Source organism: Acinonyx jubatus, chromosome B2 (genome assembly GCF_027475565.1).
Source record: "Acinonyx jubatus isolate Ajub_Pintada_27869175 chromosome B2, VMU_Ajub_asm_v1.0, whole genome shotgun sequence".
NCBI classification, from domain to species: domain Eukaryota; kingdom Metazoa; phylum Chordata; class Mammalia; order Carnivora; family Felidae; genus Acinonyx; species Acinonyx jubatus.
In genome coordinates, this window is record NC_069385.1 from 99,086,261 (window position 1) to 99,105,868 (window position 19,608).

General features: G+C 41.2%; 1 protein-coding gene across 3 annotated transcripts in view; it reads right to left on the reverse strand.

The window, feature by feature from the left end:
• LRRC1 (leucine rich repeat containing 1) overlaps window positions 1–19,608 on the reverse strand; it is a 127,696-nt gene that overhangs the window by 46,052 nt on the left and 62,036 nt on the right. The gene's annotated exons all lie outside the window — the stretch shown is intronic.

A 19,608-nucleotide genomic window follows, 5' to 3' on the forward strand; every position in this document is an offset into this window, starting at 1 on the left:
TGTGGCATGGATTTCTAAAGTATTTTTCTACAATTCTTTAAACTTGCTTTCCTTTAAAAAAAAACTTGCTTTCCTAATGGAAGATACATATTCTGAGTAGAAGCACATTAAAGAAAAAAATATTAAAAACAAATAACACACATGGATGGACCTTGAAGGCATTATGCTAAGTTAAATAAGTCAGAAAAAAAAACAACAATGTATGAACTCACTTATATGTGGAATCTTAAAAACGAAACTAAAACAACACACAAAAAAAGAGGTCAGGCTTGTGGTTACAAGAGGCAATGGGTGAGGGAAGGAGAAAAATTGGATGAAGGTGGTCAAAGGTACAGACTTCCACTTATAAGAAAGATTAGTAGTAGGGATGTAAGTACAATATGGTGACTACAGCTAACACTACTCTATAATGTATTTAAAAATTGGTAAAGGAGTAAATCCTATGAGTTTTCATCACAAGTAGATTTTTTTTCCTTTCTTTTTTTTCTTTTTACTGTAACTATATGAGATGATGGATGTTAGCTGACTCTAATGTGGTAATTATTTCACAATATAGGTAAATCAAACCATCATGCTGCACACCTTCAACTTATACAGTGATGATTGTCAATTATTTCTCAATGAAACTGGAAAAAACAAACAAACAAACAAACAAACACCACCACCACCAAGTCCCATCACCCTACCAAAAGTCATTGATGGCATTCTGTCGTAATTCCCATTCAGCTTTTTTTTCTTGCATGTTCACATAGTTGTATCAGTATACTGCATTCTAGAGTATGCATTTTTAAATTATGGACTTTCTCCTTCTGATTATAAGTGTAACCATCTGGAAAATTCAGAAAAGTCCAAAGAAAACAAAAACCACCAACATTTCCATCACCCAGAGATAATGTTTTACTCTGTTTTTTTTTTCATTGTCCTCATATACATGCACACACACACAGTGTGTATAAACATGTTATATTTCAAAAAACTGTAAGTTCATGCTGATTTGGTTTTTTCCACTGCACATTTTACAAAATCTTTCCTGCCTTTATTTGTCCAAACAGTTTGCCATTTTTCATGGCAGAAAACCCACTGCATACATTTTCAGACTTCATTTAATCAATCTCTTATTGTTGGACATTTAGGTTGTTTCCAAGTTCCTGATGTTATATTTATATTTATATCCATTTCTGATTATTTCCTTAGGCTAAGCTCCCAGAATTGTGATTACTGCATGGAAGGCATTAACAACTGTACAGTCCTTGATAAGTACTATTAAATTGCCTCAGAGGAGGCCAAGTTATATCTATTTATACTTCCATCACCCTGCACAAGGTGTCCGATTCAATATCTCTCCTCCTCCTTTCTTTCTCTTACACTTTCAAAACTGCCAGTATTACTAGTAAAAATAGTCTGGCAACATTTTGTTTTATATTCCTTTCATTACTAATGAAGCTGAATATTTTTCCCTATGTTTACTGGTTACTAAATATTATGAATTTAAAATGACCAAAAATTGTTAAAATTCCTCTTTCTCTTGGCATGAAATGTGGGGTTATAGCTTTTAGGGCTTTAAAGGTTTATTTCATAGCATTTGATTTCAAGAATACATTTATTTTGGACATACTAATATGAAGGACTAAACAGAAAAGGTTCTCCTGGTCCCATGAGGTTTCTTCTACTAGTTCTACAAATGCAAGCTGAGCCAAAACATACCTACTGTTTCTAAACTAGGGGTGGCAGAGGGAAGGGAGAAATCAGGGGGGAAAAAGGATGCCCTGCTCCAGCAACCACAAAGTAATCAGAAGCTCCATAAAAGCTTTCCATTCAAATTTAAAAGCCAAAATCATTTAAGTTTGTGGTAACATTCTCGTCACACTATTCTCTGCCTTGTACGGTCATATGAGGTAGTAAAGAGCAAATACTCTGATCCCAGTTTCATAAATATAATAGCTATACATACATACACACATACACACACAGTTGAGTCTGGAATGGATTTTTAGAATTTTTTTTTTAAAGTAGGCTTCACACCCAGTGTGGAACCCAATGTGAGGCTTGAATTTACGCTGGGAGATCAAGACTGGCACTGAGATCAAGAGCCTGATGCTTAACTGACTAAGCCACCCAGGTGCCCCTGGAACGGATTTTTAAAATACACAAATATTTGTGGGCCCTGAGGTACAAATACATTGGAAGGCCCTTCTACATACATTACCTTATTTCATCTCAAAATAAATTATTTTCATTTCCATTGTACAAAATGGACACTAAGGCTCAGAGAGATGAAATGACTTCCTCACCATACAGGACTATCTCACTGTTTGACCCTCCCATGCTGGGATCACAGAACTGTTGTGCTTAAGAATGAATGAACATCCATTACAAAGTAAGCACTGCTTTCCAGGCAAGTGAGGAAATGACACACCATGGCTTTCCTTGGTCTGAAAGATGCCGGTTGTCCTGTGCAGTCCATGACAGTCCCTTTTACACCACTACTTCAGGTCTTGGTGACCAGTTTTTATAAGACTGAGGAAAGAGGTGCACGTGCCATACTAGTTACCTCACAAGTGCCGAAGAAGATCAAGCCAGACACATAAATACAAACTTTATAGCAGCTTGCTGCTCTATCCAAGACAAAAAAAAAAAAAAAACAAAAAGCATAGAAACAGAGCAAGAGAAAAATGTATGTCCATTAGATACAAGTTTCTAACACTCTTCACACCTGAAGCTTGGGAAGATGGCCTATCAAGGAAACACATGAAAAGCGGCTGTGAGAAACTCTGATCAGGATTGGGCTAGAATCTGGAGATCTGAGAGTAACAAAAACAATTGCCAGAGAATACAGCTGGACTCAGTCCACACAAAGCTGACAGAGAGAGGTCTGGCTCATAGGAAGGCATTCGCTCCTTAGGATAACCTGCTTGCATACACAGGAGAAGTAACAAATCGGCAAACAGAACACAGGTCTCCTGACTCCCAAGACCATTTCTTTCCATCATGTGCACATTCTGAACTTGGAAGAAAAAGAAATGTATTTGCTTGGAAAAAAAAAGAAAAGAAGGAAGGAAGGAAGGAAGGAAGGAAGGAAGGAAGGAAGGAAGGAAGGAAGGTAGGTAAAAAGGTATAGGCAAGGAAGTCAATGATGTGGTGTGAAGAGTCCTGAGTACCAGTTTGCTACAGGTTACTAAAAATATAAGAATAAAAAACTAAAGGAGGAAAACATCTACTTATCCTTACATACCCAGCTAAAATGTCATATCCTCAGGGCCATGTTCCATGAGTCCCAAGATGAGGCTGGATTCCCCCACTCTCAATTTCCTCAGGCTCCCCCTTTGTGAGATCTGTTACAGTTTTAACTAACCGGTGACAGTCAATCTCCCTTTTTAAACTCTAAGTTCACTGGAAACAAAGATATTGTTGGTCTCGTCTGTCGCTGTTCCCCTAAAGCTGACACAGAAATGAGCTTAAGCTTTGACACAGGTGCCAAATGAGTGAATGAGAAGCTAATGAATAAGTCTCTGCAAGAACAGCTGCTCTCTCACTTGAGTCATGAAATATCCCCATAAGGTCAGGATTATCTTCATTTTACCACTAAGAAAATTGCTTAGTCCCAGATCTCTGACAAGAGGGAGTATAAAGCTTGCGGGTTATTCCCAGCTGAAATCCCCTTTGACTGATTCTTAAATGTCTTCCTCAGGACAAATATGAGGTGTGAGAATAAACATAGGAAAAAAGTATATAAATAGCACCTTCTCAATGAAACCCAGGCTGACCACCAACCTCATTAAAAAACTAATTTGAATTTTTCCCCCATACCAATTCCTACATTCAATTTCCAAATCTTTCTCATATTCTCTAATTATTTTCCTTAGCCATCTTTTTCTTCCCACTCCTATTGTTATCAACTTAGATCAGGCCCAAATCATCTAGATGACTATAATATCCTCTTAAATGATCTCTCCCTGTATCCACTTTGTCCTCCATCAAATCTAAAGAGACATAAGAACAATCTGCACCAGTTTTCCACATTTACTAGGCTTGTGCCCTCAGACAAACTACTTAACTTACCTGTGCCTTAATTTTCTTATCTGTAAAATGGATCACCAACAGACAACTTTTTTAATTAATGCTAGCACATCATACCTTCAGTGCCTCATTAAGTTTAATAAAGAAAAGAGAAAATTAGACAAAGGACACTCACGCTTTGAACAAAATAAGAGCAGAGGAGAAACCAAGTACAAATGGGACACTGAATGCAGTGAGGAGAGGGTAAGCCCTAGGAAAAGACAGATATGCCTGAACTTCAGGATATCAATATGGGAGTATCTGGAGAGAAGACTGCTATCTTTTGATAGCAGATTACCAAATGCTAGGTTGAGCTGTTTACAATTACTTTGCTAGACAAGGGGTTCCCTCTTCTATAAAAAGGGGATAATCACCTCCAGCTTAGGGCTGTCTAAGGATAAAGCAGAGTAGCATGAATAAAAGCACATGGCACTCTGATCTCTCTCATTAATATTTAAGAGAGATCAGGAGAGAGGACCACTGGTTTCCATTCAAGGCCAAAAATTCTGAAGAAGGGTAGCATTATTAGTAAAGATGAGAGGATTTAGAGGGCTTTTGTGGTTGTTTTAACTATCTGAGAAGCAGTAACGATTAACCCCTAAAGAAATATCTATTTACATAAAAATATTAGAAATAATTAATGAGATTTTCATCTACTCATTAAGGAATGTACCTCAAAACTTCTACTTGCCAATATTCAGCTTAGTTTTGTTTCAATATAGAGTGAAACAAAAAAAAATAATAATCATCATATTTTTCATTAATTCAAACTGGTTTTTGTCTCATACATGTCTCAGAATAAAAGCATAAAATTTGGTATTTAAAAAATGAGAATAATTTTAAAATTAAGTAATCTTTTCCCTACTACTTTAAGATAACCTTTAATTTGGACCCACTCTAAGCCACCATTATTTCTGAATCAGAATTGCTTCAAATTAGTGAGATGTAAGTGTACTTAAAAAATAAAAATATCTAAACAGTAGTTTACCAATGTGACCATTACTACCGCCTGTATACAGGAAATGGATAATTAACCTTAAACTCTGTCAGTGCAAAATACTTTCAACACCTCCAGGGAGACAACAATCCTGGCACCATTAGCCCCAGGGCTTCTGGGACAGAATACAGCTTTCCCTACAGAGATTATTGAAACTGATTGTAAAAAGACTCCCCCTGCCCTCCCTGATACTCGTGTTCATTTCTGGACATCCATTTTTAATGCATCAAGCTGAGAGTCTACTTCCCCCACTTCCCTCACCCCTGCAAATACAGAGACCTAGTCCACTTTCTTCCTTGAGGAATCAGGGCTCTCTTCCCACAAGCCCAGAACCCTCGTGGTGGGTCACACCCTTTCCAGAAAAGCTAACACCATCCTCTTGTGATGGAGATAGATTAGCCTGAGGGACGTCTCGGTTTCCTTCTATGTATATGTGAGTTTACAAACTTCCAAGGCATTTCTTTTCATGGAGGATTGCGCATGGACAGCCTGTTTTGACCATAGCCCCCATACATCACACAAGTTCTTTCTGTATAAACCAATTACTCACTGGCATTTCTTGTTCTACATAAATAGCATCTCATTTCCTCCTGGGTTGGAGACCTATCTGATGTTAGTAAGTTAGAATACTAGGTTCTCTCCACTGAGAGTACCATGAAATGCTAAGCTAAACAGAAGTCTTAGATATTGTCGTGGCTGTTCTCTAGGATCATCTAATTCATGTTGACAGCATTTGGACATAGGAAGTCGAAGAAGACTAGGAATGTTTAAAGAAAGCCAATTATTACCCCCATTCTATCAATCTTTCTGTAAAATTGCGAAGAATGACATTTTAAGCTTCCGGTGATATTAAATGGAGAGTTGAAATTTTACTTTTGAAAATGAGGTAAGAGCTATGTAAGCAATCATCTACACTTATTGCATCAGCACTACTAGCCCCGCAGCAAGGTGGCTGTGTTAGCTTAATTAGTACAAGGTGCCAGCAAGGTCAGGGGCTTGGATTCAGTCCAAGCGTAGAACAGTTTCTTCTCCCCAGTTCCAGGTCGGCTACACTCTGAGGACCCTTTGTGAAATGTGTGATTGAAAAACAGCCACGGCTGGGCCTTATTGAGCACTTAAAAGCATCCTAAGCTACAATTCTAAGCACTTTGCACAAATTAACTCCTCTAAGTCTTCATGGTAACTCAGAATGTTACTATTATCACTTCCATTCTCATAATGAGGAACGGGATGAGGGCCAGCAAGCAGGAGGATCAGGCTTTGAACCTAGGCCTTCCACCCCTCAGAGCCTGTGCTCACCATACACTTGCCTTGTCTCGAAAAAGAACGTGTGAGGTCAAGAGAAACCGCAAAACACAACCCAACTGCCTTACCGCCAACAGCCGCCGCCATGTGCTACTTGTACAAAGCCAAGGGTGATGCTGCCTCTGAATCTTCAGAAGCTCAACAGACGGGAGCCAGAGGAAAGGTGCACCACCCCATCTGATAGCTTACAACAGATTTAAACATTTACTTACCTAATTCTTCTGATTAAACAAAACCAAACAAACCACTTTTAAGAAAACACAACAAAAAATACCAAAGTAATAAAGGTTTAAGTTGAATTCTGCTATATGGTTATTAATCTTTAGCAACTTTTGGTTACGATACAGTACTGAAATTAAGTGTAGCATTTGATTAAGTAAATAATATTAAAATGTTTCATCATTATTTCTTGCTTAATGTAGCTCCTACCAGAGAAAGAATTTAATCAACACTATTGACAAAAAGGCAATAATACAGTGTCACAGAATTTCAATTAAACCTTCCCTGAATCCCTTCCAAAAGACTGGGCCTCCCAAGTACCCAGTACTTTGAGTAAGCACTTTGCTCAAAGGTAATTACCTATAAACATTTACTCAAAACCTTGTTTCCCCACTAGATGTGTCCTCCAGTAACTAGGTCAGGGATCAGATCTACAATGATCTCCAGTACCTCCCTAGAATATACCATTGTGTAGGTCTTGAACAGGTGGGCATTCAACAAAACATCCTTACTCACCTCACTGGGGCTGGATCAGAAGAGAGAACCCAGGGCCAGCATCCTCACCTCACACAGAAAAATGTCCACTGCCCTGAGACTCCAGTCCCTCATAAAGGGGTTGTTGGATTTATCTGCCTCATCTGCCAACCAGGGCTATTGAGAGGTAAAATAAGATAACATACAGGATAACCTGGTAAAGTACACAAACGGAAAGGACTAAAAGAGGTGAGAAAAAGGCAACTCTCCTCAAGGAGCACTGACTGGTTTTGAGCGTGGGTCCCTTTGTATATTAACTTGTGGAGTCTGGGGCATGTTTCCTTACCCTTCCCTCACCCCAGACATAACACTGAGACCAGGGGGAAAATGTCATCAACAACTTCTGTCAAAAGAGAGAGAATGGAGTCTTTAAATAAGTCTTGGGTATTAGTATCCAATCTTAGGCAAAGAATCGTGTAATTTATGAACTGTTAAGAATTTAGGACAGTACCTCAATACCACATCACTCATGTTAAACTATGACAGAAACAAATGAAAATTAATGCAGCATAAACAAATGGAACCATCACAAAGAAAGCCACCCCATGAACTGCTGTGCAAAGACATTGGGGCAGAGGCGAACCTAACAGGAATCCAACAATTCACAAGCATGCACATGGATATCAGAAACTGTTCACCTTCCCTAAACTCTGCACCGACATTCAAGACTTGCTCAAGACTTGTTCAAGATGAACAATTTCCCATTAGACTTTAGTTCCATCTGTATTTCTAGTCTACGAAGGGAAGATGTATAAGATGTGATGCAAGCCCACTTGGGTTTTGCTTCTCATGGAAACGATCAACCTTTACAATGAGCACTTGCAATATTTAACAATGTTAAATAACGAGGATGACAAAACAGCAAAAGACAAGATTACAAAAAACTTGAAGTATTTATGTTTTTTAAATGTTTATTTATTTTTGAGAGAGAGAGAGAGAGAGCACAAGCAGGGGAGGGGCAGAAAGAGAGGGGGACAGAGAATCTGAAGCAGGCTCTGCACTGACAGCAAAGAGCCTGATGCAGGGCTCAAACTTATGAACTGTGAGATCATGACCTAAGCTGAAGTTGGGCACTTAACCCACTGAGCCACCCACCCATAAAGAACTTGATCTTCTTCCCATGCAACACTGTCTCCTCCTGTGAGAGAGGAATTAACTTAGCAGATTAATCGTCTTGCTCGCATACTGAATTCCCTGAACACCTGGTGAGAAAATGAGCACCGTGGCTCGCCCTGGCCAGTGCTGAGCTGACACTTCCGCTCAAGCTGGCCACCATGGCATCAACAGTGCATGCACATGTGTGCACATAAACGCACATATACAATGCCTTCTTTTCAACCATATCGACACCTTATACCTTTTGGCACAATATTTCTACTTTAGACGAAGACTTGAAATTGCTACCCGATGGCCTGGTACTCAGATAAGCCTCTTTTGAAATCAGTCACCCTCCAGTTATTGTCATTGCTACCTTAGCCACAAGTGGCAAGTCAGGCACTGGGAGAAAAGCAGAGGACAGGATCAAGATCAGGAAAAGTGATAGTTATTGCTCTGAAAAAGAGGAACTATTCCCCTCCGATCCCTGCTATATCACCTGATTGTGTGTCTCCAAATAAGAAGAGCTGCCACTGTTAGGGCCCATTATGTACCAGGTACTGCAAATGGCATTTTGTGTGCATCATCTCTAATCCTTACAACAATTACTGAGATAGTGGTCCCATTAGCAGATGAAGAAGCAGGATTGAAAACATTAACTAAATTGTCCATGATCCCTCTGCTGACATATAGAAGAGCAGAGCTGTGAAATTCTAGTCCATCTGCCTCAGGGCTGAGGAAGACTGTGACGTAACTGCTAAGGATCTGGACAGTCAGATTCCATGAGTTCCAAACACGCTGGAATGAGAGATTCCCAAGGAAATGAATATGGAGAGAAAGAGGAGATAGAAACCCAAGTCTGCAGTTCTGAGATACCACACAGAGGTGGGGGTGGACGCACAGTCTGAGGAGAAAGGAAGAGCGAACCTCCTGTTTGGGGGCAGGGGACACCCAACAGGCAGAGGGAAGAGCTGAGAAGTCAGGGAGCAAAGAGTGTCACCAAGAGTGATAAGGAAAAGGTTGACTTGGCTACCAGGATTATGCTGTCACCTTTGCGAGAACATATATAATGGTTTGAGGGGAAGTCAAAGCACAAAGGTTGAGAAGCCAGACAAGGAGGAGGGGAAAGTAAAGCAGCAGGGGCCATATTCTAGTTGGAGACACATATTCATAATGGGCAGATAAGGAAGTTGGAGAGAAGGTGACAAGGTTTCCTGACCATGAAGCCAAATTTATTTATTTAAACATGAGTTTTTTAATGTTTATTTATTTTTGAGGGGGGGGGGGATAGAGAGAAAGGGAGACAGAGAATCCCAAGCAGGCTCTGCACTGTCAGCTTGGAGCCAATGTGGGGCTCGAACTCACAGACCGTGAGATCACAACCTGAGCCGAAACCCAGAGTCAGATGCATAACTGCACCCATGCACCCCAGCCAAATTTATTTCTTTAAAAGGACTGTTGTCCTCTGTCCTCTGTTTAATCAGAGATTATATCCTGACTGGAAGTTTGAAACCTCTTTGCCTTTGACTAAATGACATTGACAGTTTTTCTTACCAATATAGAGTTAGCAATCCTGTGTCACAGTCCCATTGGCCCCATTAAATCTATGAGCCTGAGAACCTGGGGCCGTATGCCTTCAAAAAGCCTGGGCGTGAGAAAAGGAGTTTGCAGCTTGAGTGAAAAACTTTTCCCTTGACTTTGGTATATTTTAATGCGTTTGGGGTGGTTGTTGTTGTTGTTGTTGTTGTTGTTGTTTTTCGAGTGGGGGGACCTGTAGAGTGAGCAGAGGGGCAGACAGAAGTGAAATGGGAGAAAGATGTGGAAGCGCATTCAATCCCATCTTTGCACAGAAGGCAACAAGGGGGCAGCGCAGGGAGTGAGGGAGGCCTGCAGAACGTGGACTTTGGAACCCTGGCTATGAGGAAGGGGGCACAAGAGGGTCTTGGGAGAAAAAAGGCCCATTAGTTGAGAGCAGAGTCACAGGATGAGAGCCATTTATCCAGAGCAGAGACAAATGACAAAACCCCATCGTCTTAAGAAGGAAACAAGTTGTCACAATATGAAACGTTCTCAGAAAAAAAATAATGAAAAAAGAATCATGCACACAGCAGGCAATGCTGCATTAAGGGCGAGAAGGAAGATGGGAGGGTCCTATTGGCATGGAATGTAGGACCCTATTATGGATAAAAAACCACCAGTCAAGACCTGGCCAAACACAGAATTCAAACATTACAAGGAATAAACCACTAGTGGTGAACAGAACAAACATGTAAAAAGAGATGCTGACAGGCTGTAGTAAAATACTGAATGTTGTGACTTTGGGCACACTCGGTGCATCATATTGCTTCATTGAGAATTATTTACTACTTGGGTAAAACAAGGTCCTTGTGTGCCAAACAGGCTGGCTGATTAAGACAGTCTGACTGCTGTAACGCTGGTTGCCTGACTTGATCCTGCTTAAAAATATCTAGGATTGTCAAACAAGACTAAATATGAATGCATGATTCAAGTCTGCATTTGCTGCCACAGCTGTTCCTCTGGGTGTGCAGCAGGGGGGAAAAATGCTAAATGGAAATTTTTTTCAAAGGCATCATCCCATTTATCATATTATTCCAACCACCCCAGCCTCGCCCAGGAGGCAGCCAGCCTTGTAGACAAAGGCACAAATCCTGCCTGAGCAGCAGCCTTCCCCGTGTTTGTGAAAGGAAGATGGACACAGGCACAACATGGGGCAGAAAGGTGGACATGGGTCTGTCTGCACAGTGCAGGGCGGAAGGCGCCACAGAGGGGCCTTTGTCAAAGTGTTATTTTAGGGTCTTGGTAACCTGTGCTGCCAAAAAACTTTCCCAGCCCAGGAGGTTTTCACCTAATTCCAGCCACAATTACCAAAATAACCTTTACACCTCAGCTTTTCCTCCCCAGCAGAGTTTTGGCTAAGTGAACACAAATATGTCTTGAGATACAAGATCCTGATCTGCAAAGAATAAACAAATAAATTAACCAAAAAGTAAAAAAAAAAAAAAAATACAGAATAGTACGTGTTAGGTTTCACAAAGAATAATGGGAAGGGGAAAAATTATGTGGAGCGACTGGCATTCTTTTTACTTACCCTCCTCCTAGAACAAAATTCTGAATAATGTCTACTTAAACCTCACAGTAACAGCAACTAAATACCAAAAACTAAAAACAAAACAAAAACAAAAACAGTATTTGTATTCATCTCCTACTTCAACATTCACTCAAAATTGCAGCTCATTTTAATTATTCCCATTTAATATGGGCAAAATTACAACTACTGATATTTATGCATCAAAATTCTCTTGGGAAATCTAAGTCTTCGAATGGAGGAATGCTCTGATCCAAAAATTAAGTCTTCAACTCTGCCCCAAGTTTCCTCCATCCTTTCTAGACCACAAGACTCCCTCCCCTGAAGTGCCAATCAGGGCCTGTGGTCAGAGCCACTCCTTTGCATGAATTCTATGGGTTTGATTCCCTGCTGTCTCCTGTTAACCTTTTTAAGTATACTTAATCTTTGCGCATGAGAATGTGACTCCTGTCAGCTGAAATAACCATCCTGATAAACTCAGTGTTCTCCTCTCACACCCCCACACCATGCACAGTGTTTGTCAATTGACAGCCTTGACCACAGGCTAGAATGAGTCATTCAGACTCCTCAAATCACTCTGGGTAGCACACAGAATAGAAGAGAGGGTGCAAGGCAAGGAGTGAACAATGCAGTTCTCCAGAAGCGCAGGGAGCAGCTCTTTGGCCCAGATAAACTAGCCAAAACAGGCTTCTCAATTATTCTCACCAGCTTTTCCCAATGCACATCCCTACCCCAGGTCTAAGGAAACCACTGAGTGTCCCCAGGCGCTGGGGGTTCTCAATGTCAGAGTACAGAGGAATCAATGGGAGCACTTACTTGATGATGGGGCCGGACCCACTCCTAGCAACTGTCTCACCAGGTCTACGGTCCACCGTAGGAGTCTGCATTTTTAACCCAACACTCTTGGCGATTCAGATACAGAGGGTCTTATAGCCGCCTCTGAGAAATGCTGAGGCATTTAATTAACTTAATTGGTTCTCAGTCCTGACTGTATGTTAGAACCACCTGGGGCCAATCACCACCTGAGATTCCAATAAATCAACCTGGGGTGGGATTAGGGCAGTACTTTAAAAAGTACTGAGTCCAATGTGCAGCCATGTTAGGAACCACTAATGATGAGGCCCTGGCCATTTTAGTGCATATCTGACAATTATTCATGGCTCCCATCCATAATTTACCTCCATCAGAAAGCTATTTCTGCTCTGATTGAAGAGAGCCAGCATGTAAAGACTGTGTGCACGGAAGGCTTTGTCAAGTTGCCTCAAATGGGACAGAAAACAGCAAAGTATCAAGGGAAAGCTATTTTGTTCGGTTGAAGATGGGGAAAGGACGGAGGGGGTGTGTTTGAATCTAATTTAGCTGCCTCCTCCTCATTTTTAGGTAAGATAAATTTTTAAGAAATCCCTTTACGTGTAATACAAGTACACCTTTCCAAAAGTAACCCTTTTAAAAAAGAGGCTAAATTAGAAAACAGCATACAAAAGGTATTCTAAAAAGGGCTCAAAACATGTTGAAGTGATTCAAAGAAATACTGTAGAAAAAGACCCTAAAGGCTTAAATTTTGTAAGCTGTCAACAGATGAAAGGGTATACTATTTATAATTCATCAACTCCTTAAAAAGAAACAGAACTTATACACTAAAATTGGTGTTATCCCCTCAAAGTATTCATCATACAAGGCATGCAAATATATTCTTCTGGCATTGCCACTGGCTAAATGTTTTGGAGCTCTTAGAATTACAATGAGTGTTTCTCATAACTCAATGTTTTGTTTTGTTTTTTACTGTTTATTTATTTTTGAGAGACAGAGCATGAGCAGGAAAGGGGCAGAGAGAGAGAGGGAGAGAGAGAATCCCAAGCAGACTCCGTGCTGTCAGCGCAGAGCCTGACACGGGGCTCAAACTCACTAAACAGGAGATCATGTCCTGAGCCAAAATCAAGAGTCTGACACTTAACTGACTGAGCCACCCAGGTGCCCCAACGTTTGCTTATTTAAAGGGTAATTCAGGTTCTTACAATAGACACTTGCTTTGTGGACTAGTAAAAAATCATTTCCTGTACTTAAGCCATTATTCTATGGACTTGACTGAAGGCAAGAAAGGTCAGGTTGTAAAGACATCCTTTTAGCCTAATGCTATTCAGGATCGTGACCCCACCAGGAACTATGAAGGTTCTGTTAGGCTCCTAGCTCCAATTTAAATTCAGACAAGTTCTTCTGGAGATTAAAATGCAGACTCCAGGAATCATGCCCTGGAAGTTTGATTGCATAGTCCTTATCTAAGGTGGAAATATGCAGTCTTAACAAGGATTCTAACATAGGCAGTCTCAAGCCCATCTGGAGAAACGCTGCTGCAAGTGAATGAAGGCCATAATTCGAAGTCTAAGTTTCTAGGCAGAAAGAATACTTGCTCTCACCATTTCTGAAAGCGCCTTTCTCTGTGGTCTGATGATCAGCAGGGCATTCTGGTCTTCCATTTTAAACCTATAAATATGGTTTTGCCCACAGGGTCTGAACACTCCTGGGGGTAGACTGTGGCTTGTCATTCCTCCTTCTGCAATACATGTGATAGTACCCCACTGCCTGACACAGACAGAATGCACAGGTAAAGTTTCTAGACTGAACTCCATGTAAAAGTTAAGATTTAATCCTTTTTTAAGAATCTAAAATGTGTTATAAATATCTCACCTTCTAATTCCATTGAAGTGCTAAGCTTGTCACCTCTGCCAGTCATCTACCAGCTTCTGAATAGATTAATTTTATTCACATAATTCAAGAAATCTGCACCCCCAGGATGGATAAAGGGACTACAGAGCCTGGACCTTATTACACAGTATCATCCATATAATAAGTGCTCCTACACATCAAAAGGTGACAAAAATAGGTGCTTTCCTCTCGTAGCCAGTTTCTCTCTGAAATTACAATGGAAGGAATGGTCTCAAGGGCTAAGTCTAAGAGATTCACTCACTTGTTCATGTATTCATCCATTTGTTCATTTATCCATTTATTTAAGGAACTACCTATATGGTGGACGGTAAGGAGACAGAGGTATAAGAGACACACACTCTTTGCCCACTGTGATCCATAATCCAGTGACTAACAGAAGTATCATAAAAACAAGCCCAGTACAGGGGCACCTGAGGGGCTCAGTCGGTTAGGCACCCAACTCTTGATCTTGGCTCAGGTCATGGTCTTGTGGTTCGTGGGTTCGAAGTCCTACATTGGGCTCCATGCTGAGAGGATAGAGCCTGCTTGGTATTCTCTCTCTCCCTCTCTCGCTGCCCCTCCCTGCCTCTCTCTCTCAAAATAAATAAGTAAACTCAAAAAAAAATTTTTTTAATGTTTATTTTTGACAGAGAGAGAGAGAGAGAGAGAGGACAAGCTGGGGAGGGGCAGCGAGAGAGGGAGACACAGAATCTGAAGCAAGCAAGCTTCAGGCTCCGAGCTGTCAGCACAGAGCCTGACACGGGGCTGGAACTCACAAACCATGAAATCATGACCTGAGCTGAAGTCAGACACTTAACCAACTGAGCCACCCAGGCACCCCTAAAATAATTTTTTTTTAAATAAGCCCACTACAGTGGGATACCCAACACTGGCAACCTCAGCCAGGGCCAGGAGAGTCTGGAAGTAGAAAGGGCAGGTTGTTGACTTTTCCTTTACTTGCCACCATTGAGTTTTTATAATGACTGTATACTGCTTGTGTGTGTGTGTGTGTGTGTGTGTGTGTGTGTGTGTGTGTGTGTATTTGTTTTGTTTTGTAATCACAAGGTGTAAAGTAAACTTGGAAACACCATGGGTAAATGCAATCACAAAAGGGTCTTGGAAGGAGGAAACTTTGTCTGTTGTCTTCAACACTTAATATGGAATAAGCAGGCTTAAAATGTCCTGAGTCTACTCTGGTCCTAGCCATAGCTAATGACCAGACTCCAGACAGAGAATATTGGTGGCTGGTTACCCCCACCTTTTGCCTTCTGGGTCTGCCTCTCGGTGGCAGCAGCAAAGCCTGCATGGCTCATTCCAATGCCAGACACCAATCAAACATGTACACATTACACCCAAAGAGTTATGAAATCTCTCCATTAATTATGTCATAGAGTCAGCTGTCCAAGACATACACCACCATCAGGATCACTCACATCCCTCACAACTGGCAGATCCAGCAGGAAACAGTGACTGCTGCTGTTTCCTCCTGGAAATGGTGATTGTTGGTGTTTTTCAAGCCTTCCTCTGATCTCTCAGAGTCAAGGGAAAAGTGTAAAAAAACAAACAATGTGTGCTATAAACCACTTTTGACATTGCTTTTGTTGTCACAGATGACCTCACAGATGTCAAACCAATGGAAACTTTTCAGTCCACATTTATTGACCATTCCATTCCCTTTTACACTGCAGCCTTTCTGGATGTGCTCCGTGCCATTGGTCCCACCCTTGGTTAAGCTCCTGTGACTCTCCTGTTTCTCATCAGTCCTCCAATCGTGGTGCTTCCAAAGGTGCTGCCTTTCTACAGCCAGTGTCTACGCCTTCATCCAGGACAACTTCACCCATTAATCTGCAGGCTTCCTCTCCATCCCATAATTCAATCCAATGATTGCCATTCTCTTGCTGGGCCTTTTATACAACCCCAGTCAACAATACTGACAAAGCATCCTGCTGTTACTTCTCAGAATCTTACAAGGGGCCCTGTTGCTCTGCTTTCTTTTAAACAGTAATATTATGCGTGCTCATCTCCCCCTTCCAACACCATATCTGCTCCCACTCCTTGAGTGACGTCATTCATGCCCATGGCTTCAACCATCACCTACACCTGGATGACTCCCAAACCTTCATCTCCTGCTAAAATTTCTCACCTGAGCCTCAGATCCTTATATTCAGCTGCCTACTGAACATCTCTATTTAGATATCCCAAAGGCATTTCACCTTCCACATGCCCACAAATAAACTCAGCTTTCCTCCTGATCTTTCTTTAATGTCTCCCATCTCTTCTGCAGTGGTGAGTGGGAGTTTATCCTCCCACTCACCCTACCCCTCCACATCCAGCAAGCCTCCCACTTGTCACCCACACACCTGTTCTGGCATCTCCTTTTCTCTTGCACCCTTCTCTGCTCTTTCTACCCTCAACATGACCTCCTGCATCCAGTCTGCCCTCAATCAGCTACACGTTCCTGCTAGTGCCAGGGTGACATGTAAGCCATTCCCCTCCTGGAAATCCTTTCAGAGGTCCCGCAGAGCTTTCGAGAAAACATTCCTTAGCCATGTATACAGAACCTTCATGATCTCATTGCCATGTACTCCAGTAATATTTTGCATTTCCCAAATTCATCATGCTATTTCAGACACACACTCGTGCAATTTCATCCGCCCAGAAATATCCTTCCCGAACTTCATCTCTACCTGCTACTTGTACCTCAGAGCTTGAGTGTCATCCCTCCCAGGAATGACTGAGATCCTCCCTCTCCAGGCTCCTTCAGGCTTATCTCTGAGACAGGATTTTCCACACTGTCCTGGTATCATAGATGGACTTGGTCCCTTCACCGTTGTGCCCTAAATCCCTCGAGGGCCATCACTAAACCAACTTGCCATCTCTAGCTCCCCACATGTAACTTACATACCTGGTGATTGTTAAATAGTTAAGAAATGAATAAAACTTATTTTAAAACTGTTCTTGCTCCAATGTACCTTATCTTGGTGAAACATACATTCTAGCCAGGAATTCATTTTGTTGTGCTTTTCAATATGAAATATGATGCCTTTATTTAGAACATTTCTTTGAGTTTATCTCTTCCCATATAGATCCCTAACGAAGGTCAGAACAGCTGGTAACACAGAAAAGAAGAATTTTAGAGGTAAGATGAAATTCAATTGGCAGCAGGGAAGGGCTCCAGAAGACCAAAGCATAGCATCTGCTCAGAAAATGCCAAAGATCTACAGGGAGGACATCTCTTTGCCATGCTCCAATTAGTCAAACCCAAAGGCTGACCAGTCCACGACAAAATCCAAAGGCAGGGACCTTGGTGTAAAGGAAGCACAACAGTTAGCGTTTCTCTCTAGTTGCCAATGTGCAAAGCCCCTGAAAGGAGTGATGATTTCAAAGGTGTGTGGGGAGGCATAGGGCAAGTAGGGACTTCTTGAAGCAAATTATGATTATTTGCAATTATGATAAAGCACATGCCCATGGCATTTGACTCAACTTAGGGCTAACTTCAGACTGGCCCAGGCCCTTGCCATGCTTGGCCCCTTGGGTCTTAGCCACGACTCAAACGGCACTTAGCTGAGGGAAGGAGGGTTGCCAGGGACCCATGCAAGTCCCTCCAGTGGTTTGCTGCCTCCTCACTTACCACAGGCCTCCCCTGAGAGATCTGTCTCCTCAGCCCCTCTGGTGTCACTCAGGAATCTCTCCCAGCTCTAGGCTGCTTTTATTTTGGACGTGTACTAAGTTACTGGCACTTGGTTCTGTCACTTTTGTCTAATTTGCTCAGATCCCCTAGTTCATCCTGACCCATCCCTCATCAGCCCAGCTGAATGGAAGAAGGGCTATTCTCAAACACTTTGCAGCACCATCAAACAAAAGTAGAACAACAAGGTTAAATACTTCAGGACATCAACTATTTGTGTGTAATGATACTTTGATCAAGCACCTTCACAAACAAAATACATGTTAGGTAAATACAGAACTGACTGCATCACGGCACCTTGAAAGCAGTTGAGCACTTACGCTTGGTCTGCTGCTGTCCACCTTCTTTCTGTGGCTACCTCCGCAACTACATTAGGGGGTAACTGTGCCCCCTAAACACAAAAATCCTAAATCAGGTAGAAACTTCTAAACTGCTTATTCATCTCTTTCTTCACTGTCTGGTTGACTCTTAACTTATCACAGCTGTCTGGAAACTCCTCTGTCTTGTCAGTTATTCAACACGGACCATCCTTTGAAATCTACAGCTTCCTGTTAGGTGTTACAGATCTGTTCGTATTTTCTCCAGAAAGATAAAAAGGTAGGAGCTATAAATTAATCTGCCTTTTAAAACATTTACGTATTTAATAATAATGCTTTGGGAAACACTCACAACCCATAATAAGTGAATGAAAGCAAGAGACATGTGCTGCATAATCCCAGTTTTGTGAAACTGGTAATAAAAGGGGGAGAAAGATAAATAAAATACATTAAAAACATTATTGATGCTCATTCCTCAGTAGTAAGATAAAACACTTTTATACTGGGGAGAAAGAACCGTGATTTTAGAGTCTCACCAACCTGGGATCAAATACCAGTTCTGCTACTCACTAGCCATGTGCCCAAGAAAAAGTTTTTAATCTGAGACTCACTTTTTTTGATTGAGGTATAACTGGTGTATAACCATATTCAAGTTTCAGGTGTAGAGCATAATGATTCAGTATTTATATATATTGTGAAATGATTACCATGGTAAGTCTATTTAACATCTGTCACCAGATATACTTACAAAATTTCTCCTTGTTATGAGAACTTTTAAGATCTACTCTCTTAACAGGGCACCTGGGTGGCTCAGTTGGTTAAGCGTCTGACCCTTGATTTTGGCTCAGGCCATGATCTCATGGTTCGTGGGTGCAAGCCCCGTGTTGGGCTCCGCGCTGATGGTGCGGAGCCTCCTTGGGATTCTGTCTCCCTCTCTCTGCCTCTCTCTCAAAAATTAATAAATAAACACTTAAAAATTAAAAATAAAGATATACTCTCTTAGCAACTTTTAAATATGCAGTACAGGATTACTACCTGTAGTAAATGTGCTATATATTACATTCCCGTGGTTTATTTATGAGACTCAGTTGTCTCATCTGTAAAAAGAGGATACCAGGGTACTGCTTGGAGAAAATTTGATGATTCAATGAGATATTATATGAGAATATACACATGAAGTGCTTACCCTACTGGTAGTCCAGAACAGGCACCCAATAAATACTCTAAAGATTCACACAGTTCTCTTGGTTTTCCAATAATGTGTCTTTGTGTTTGACTATTATTTAATTCTCAACAATGAACATGTGCTTTAAACAACATAAGGTACAAAAGAAATGATCCTAGTGATTCATTTCTCTACCCTTTTCAAGGTGCTTTTCTTTATCTTCTTAGGGCAAACGTAATTCATTTTACCAAGAGAGGAAGGGAGGAAGGAAGGAAGGAAGGAAGGAAGGAAGGAAGGAAGGAAGGAAGGAAGGAAGGAAGGAAAGAAACACAGAAAGAAAGAAAGAAAGAAAGAAAGAAAGAAAGAAAGAAAGAAAGAAAGAAAGAAAGAAAGAAAGAAAGGAAGGAAGGAAGGAAGGGAAAT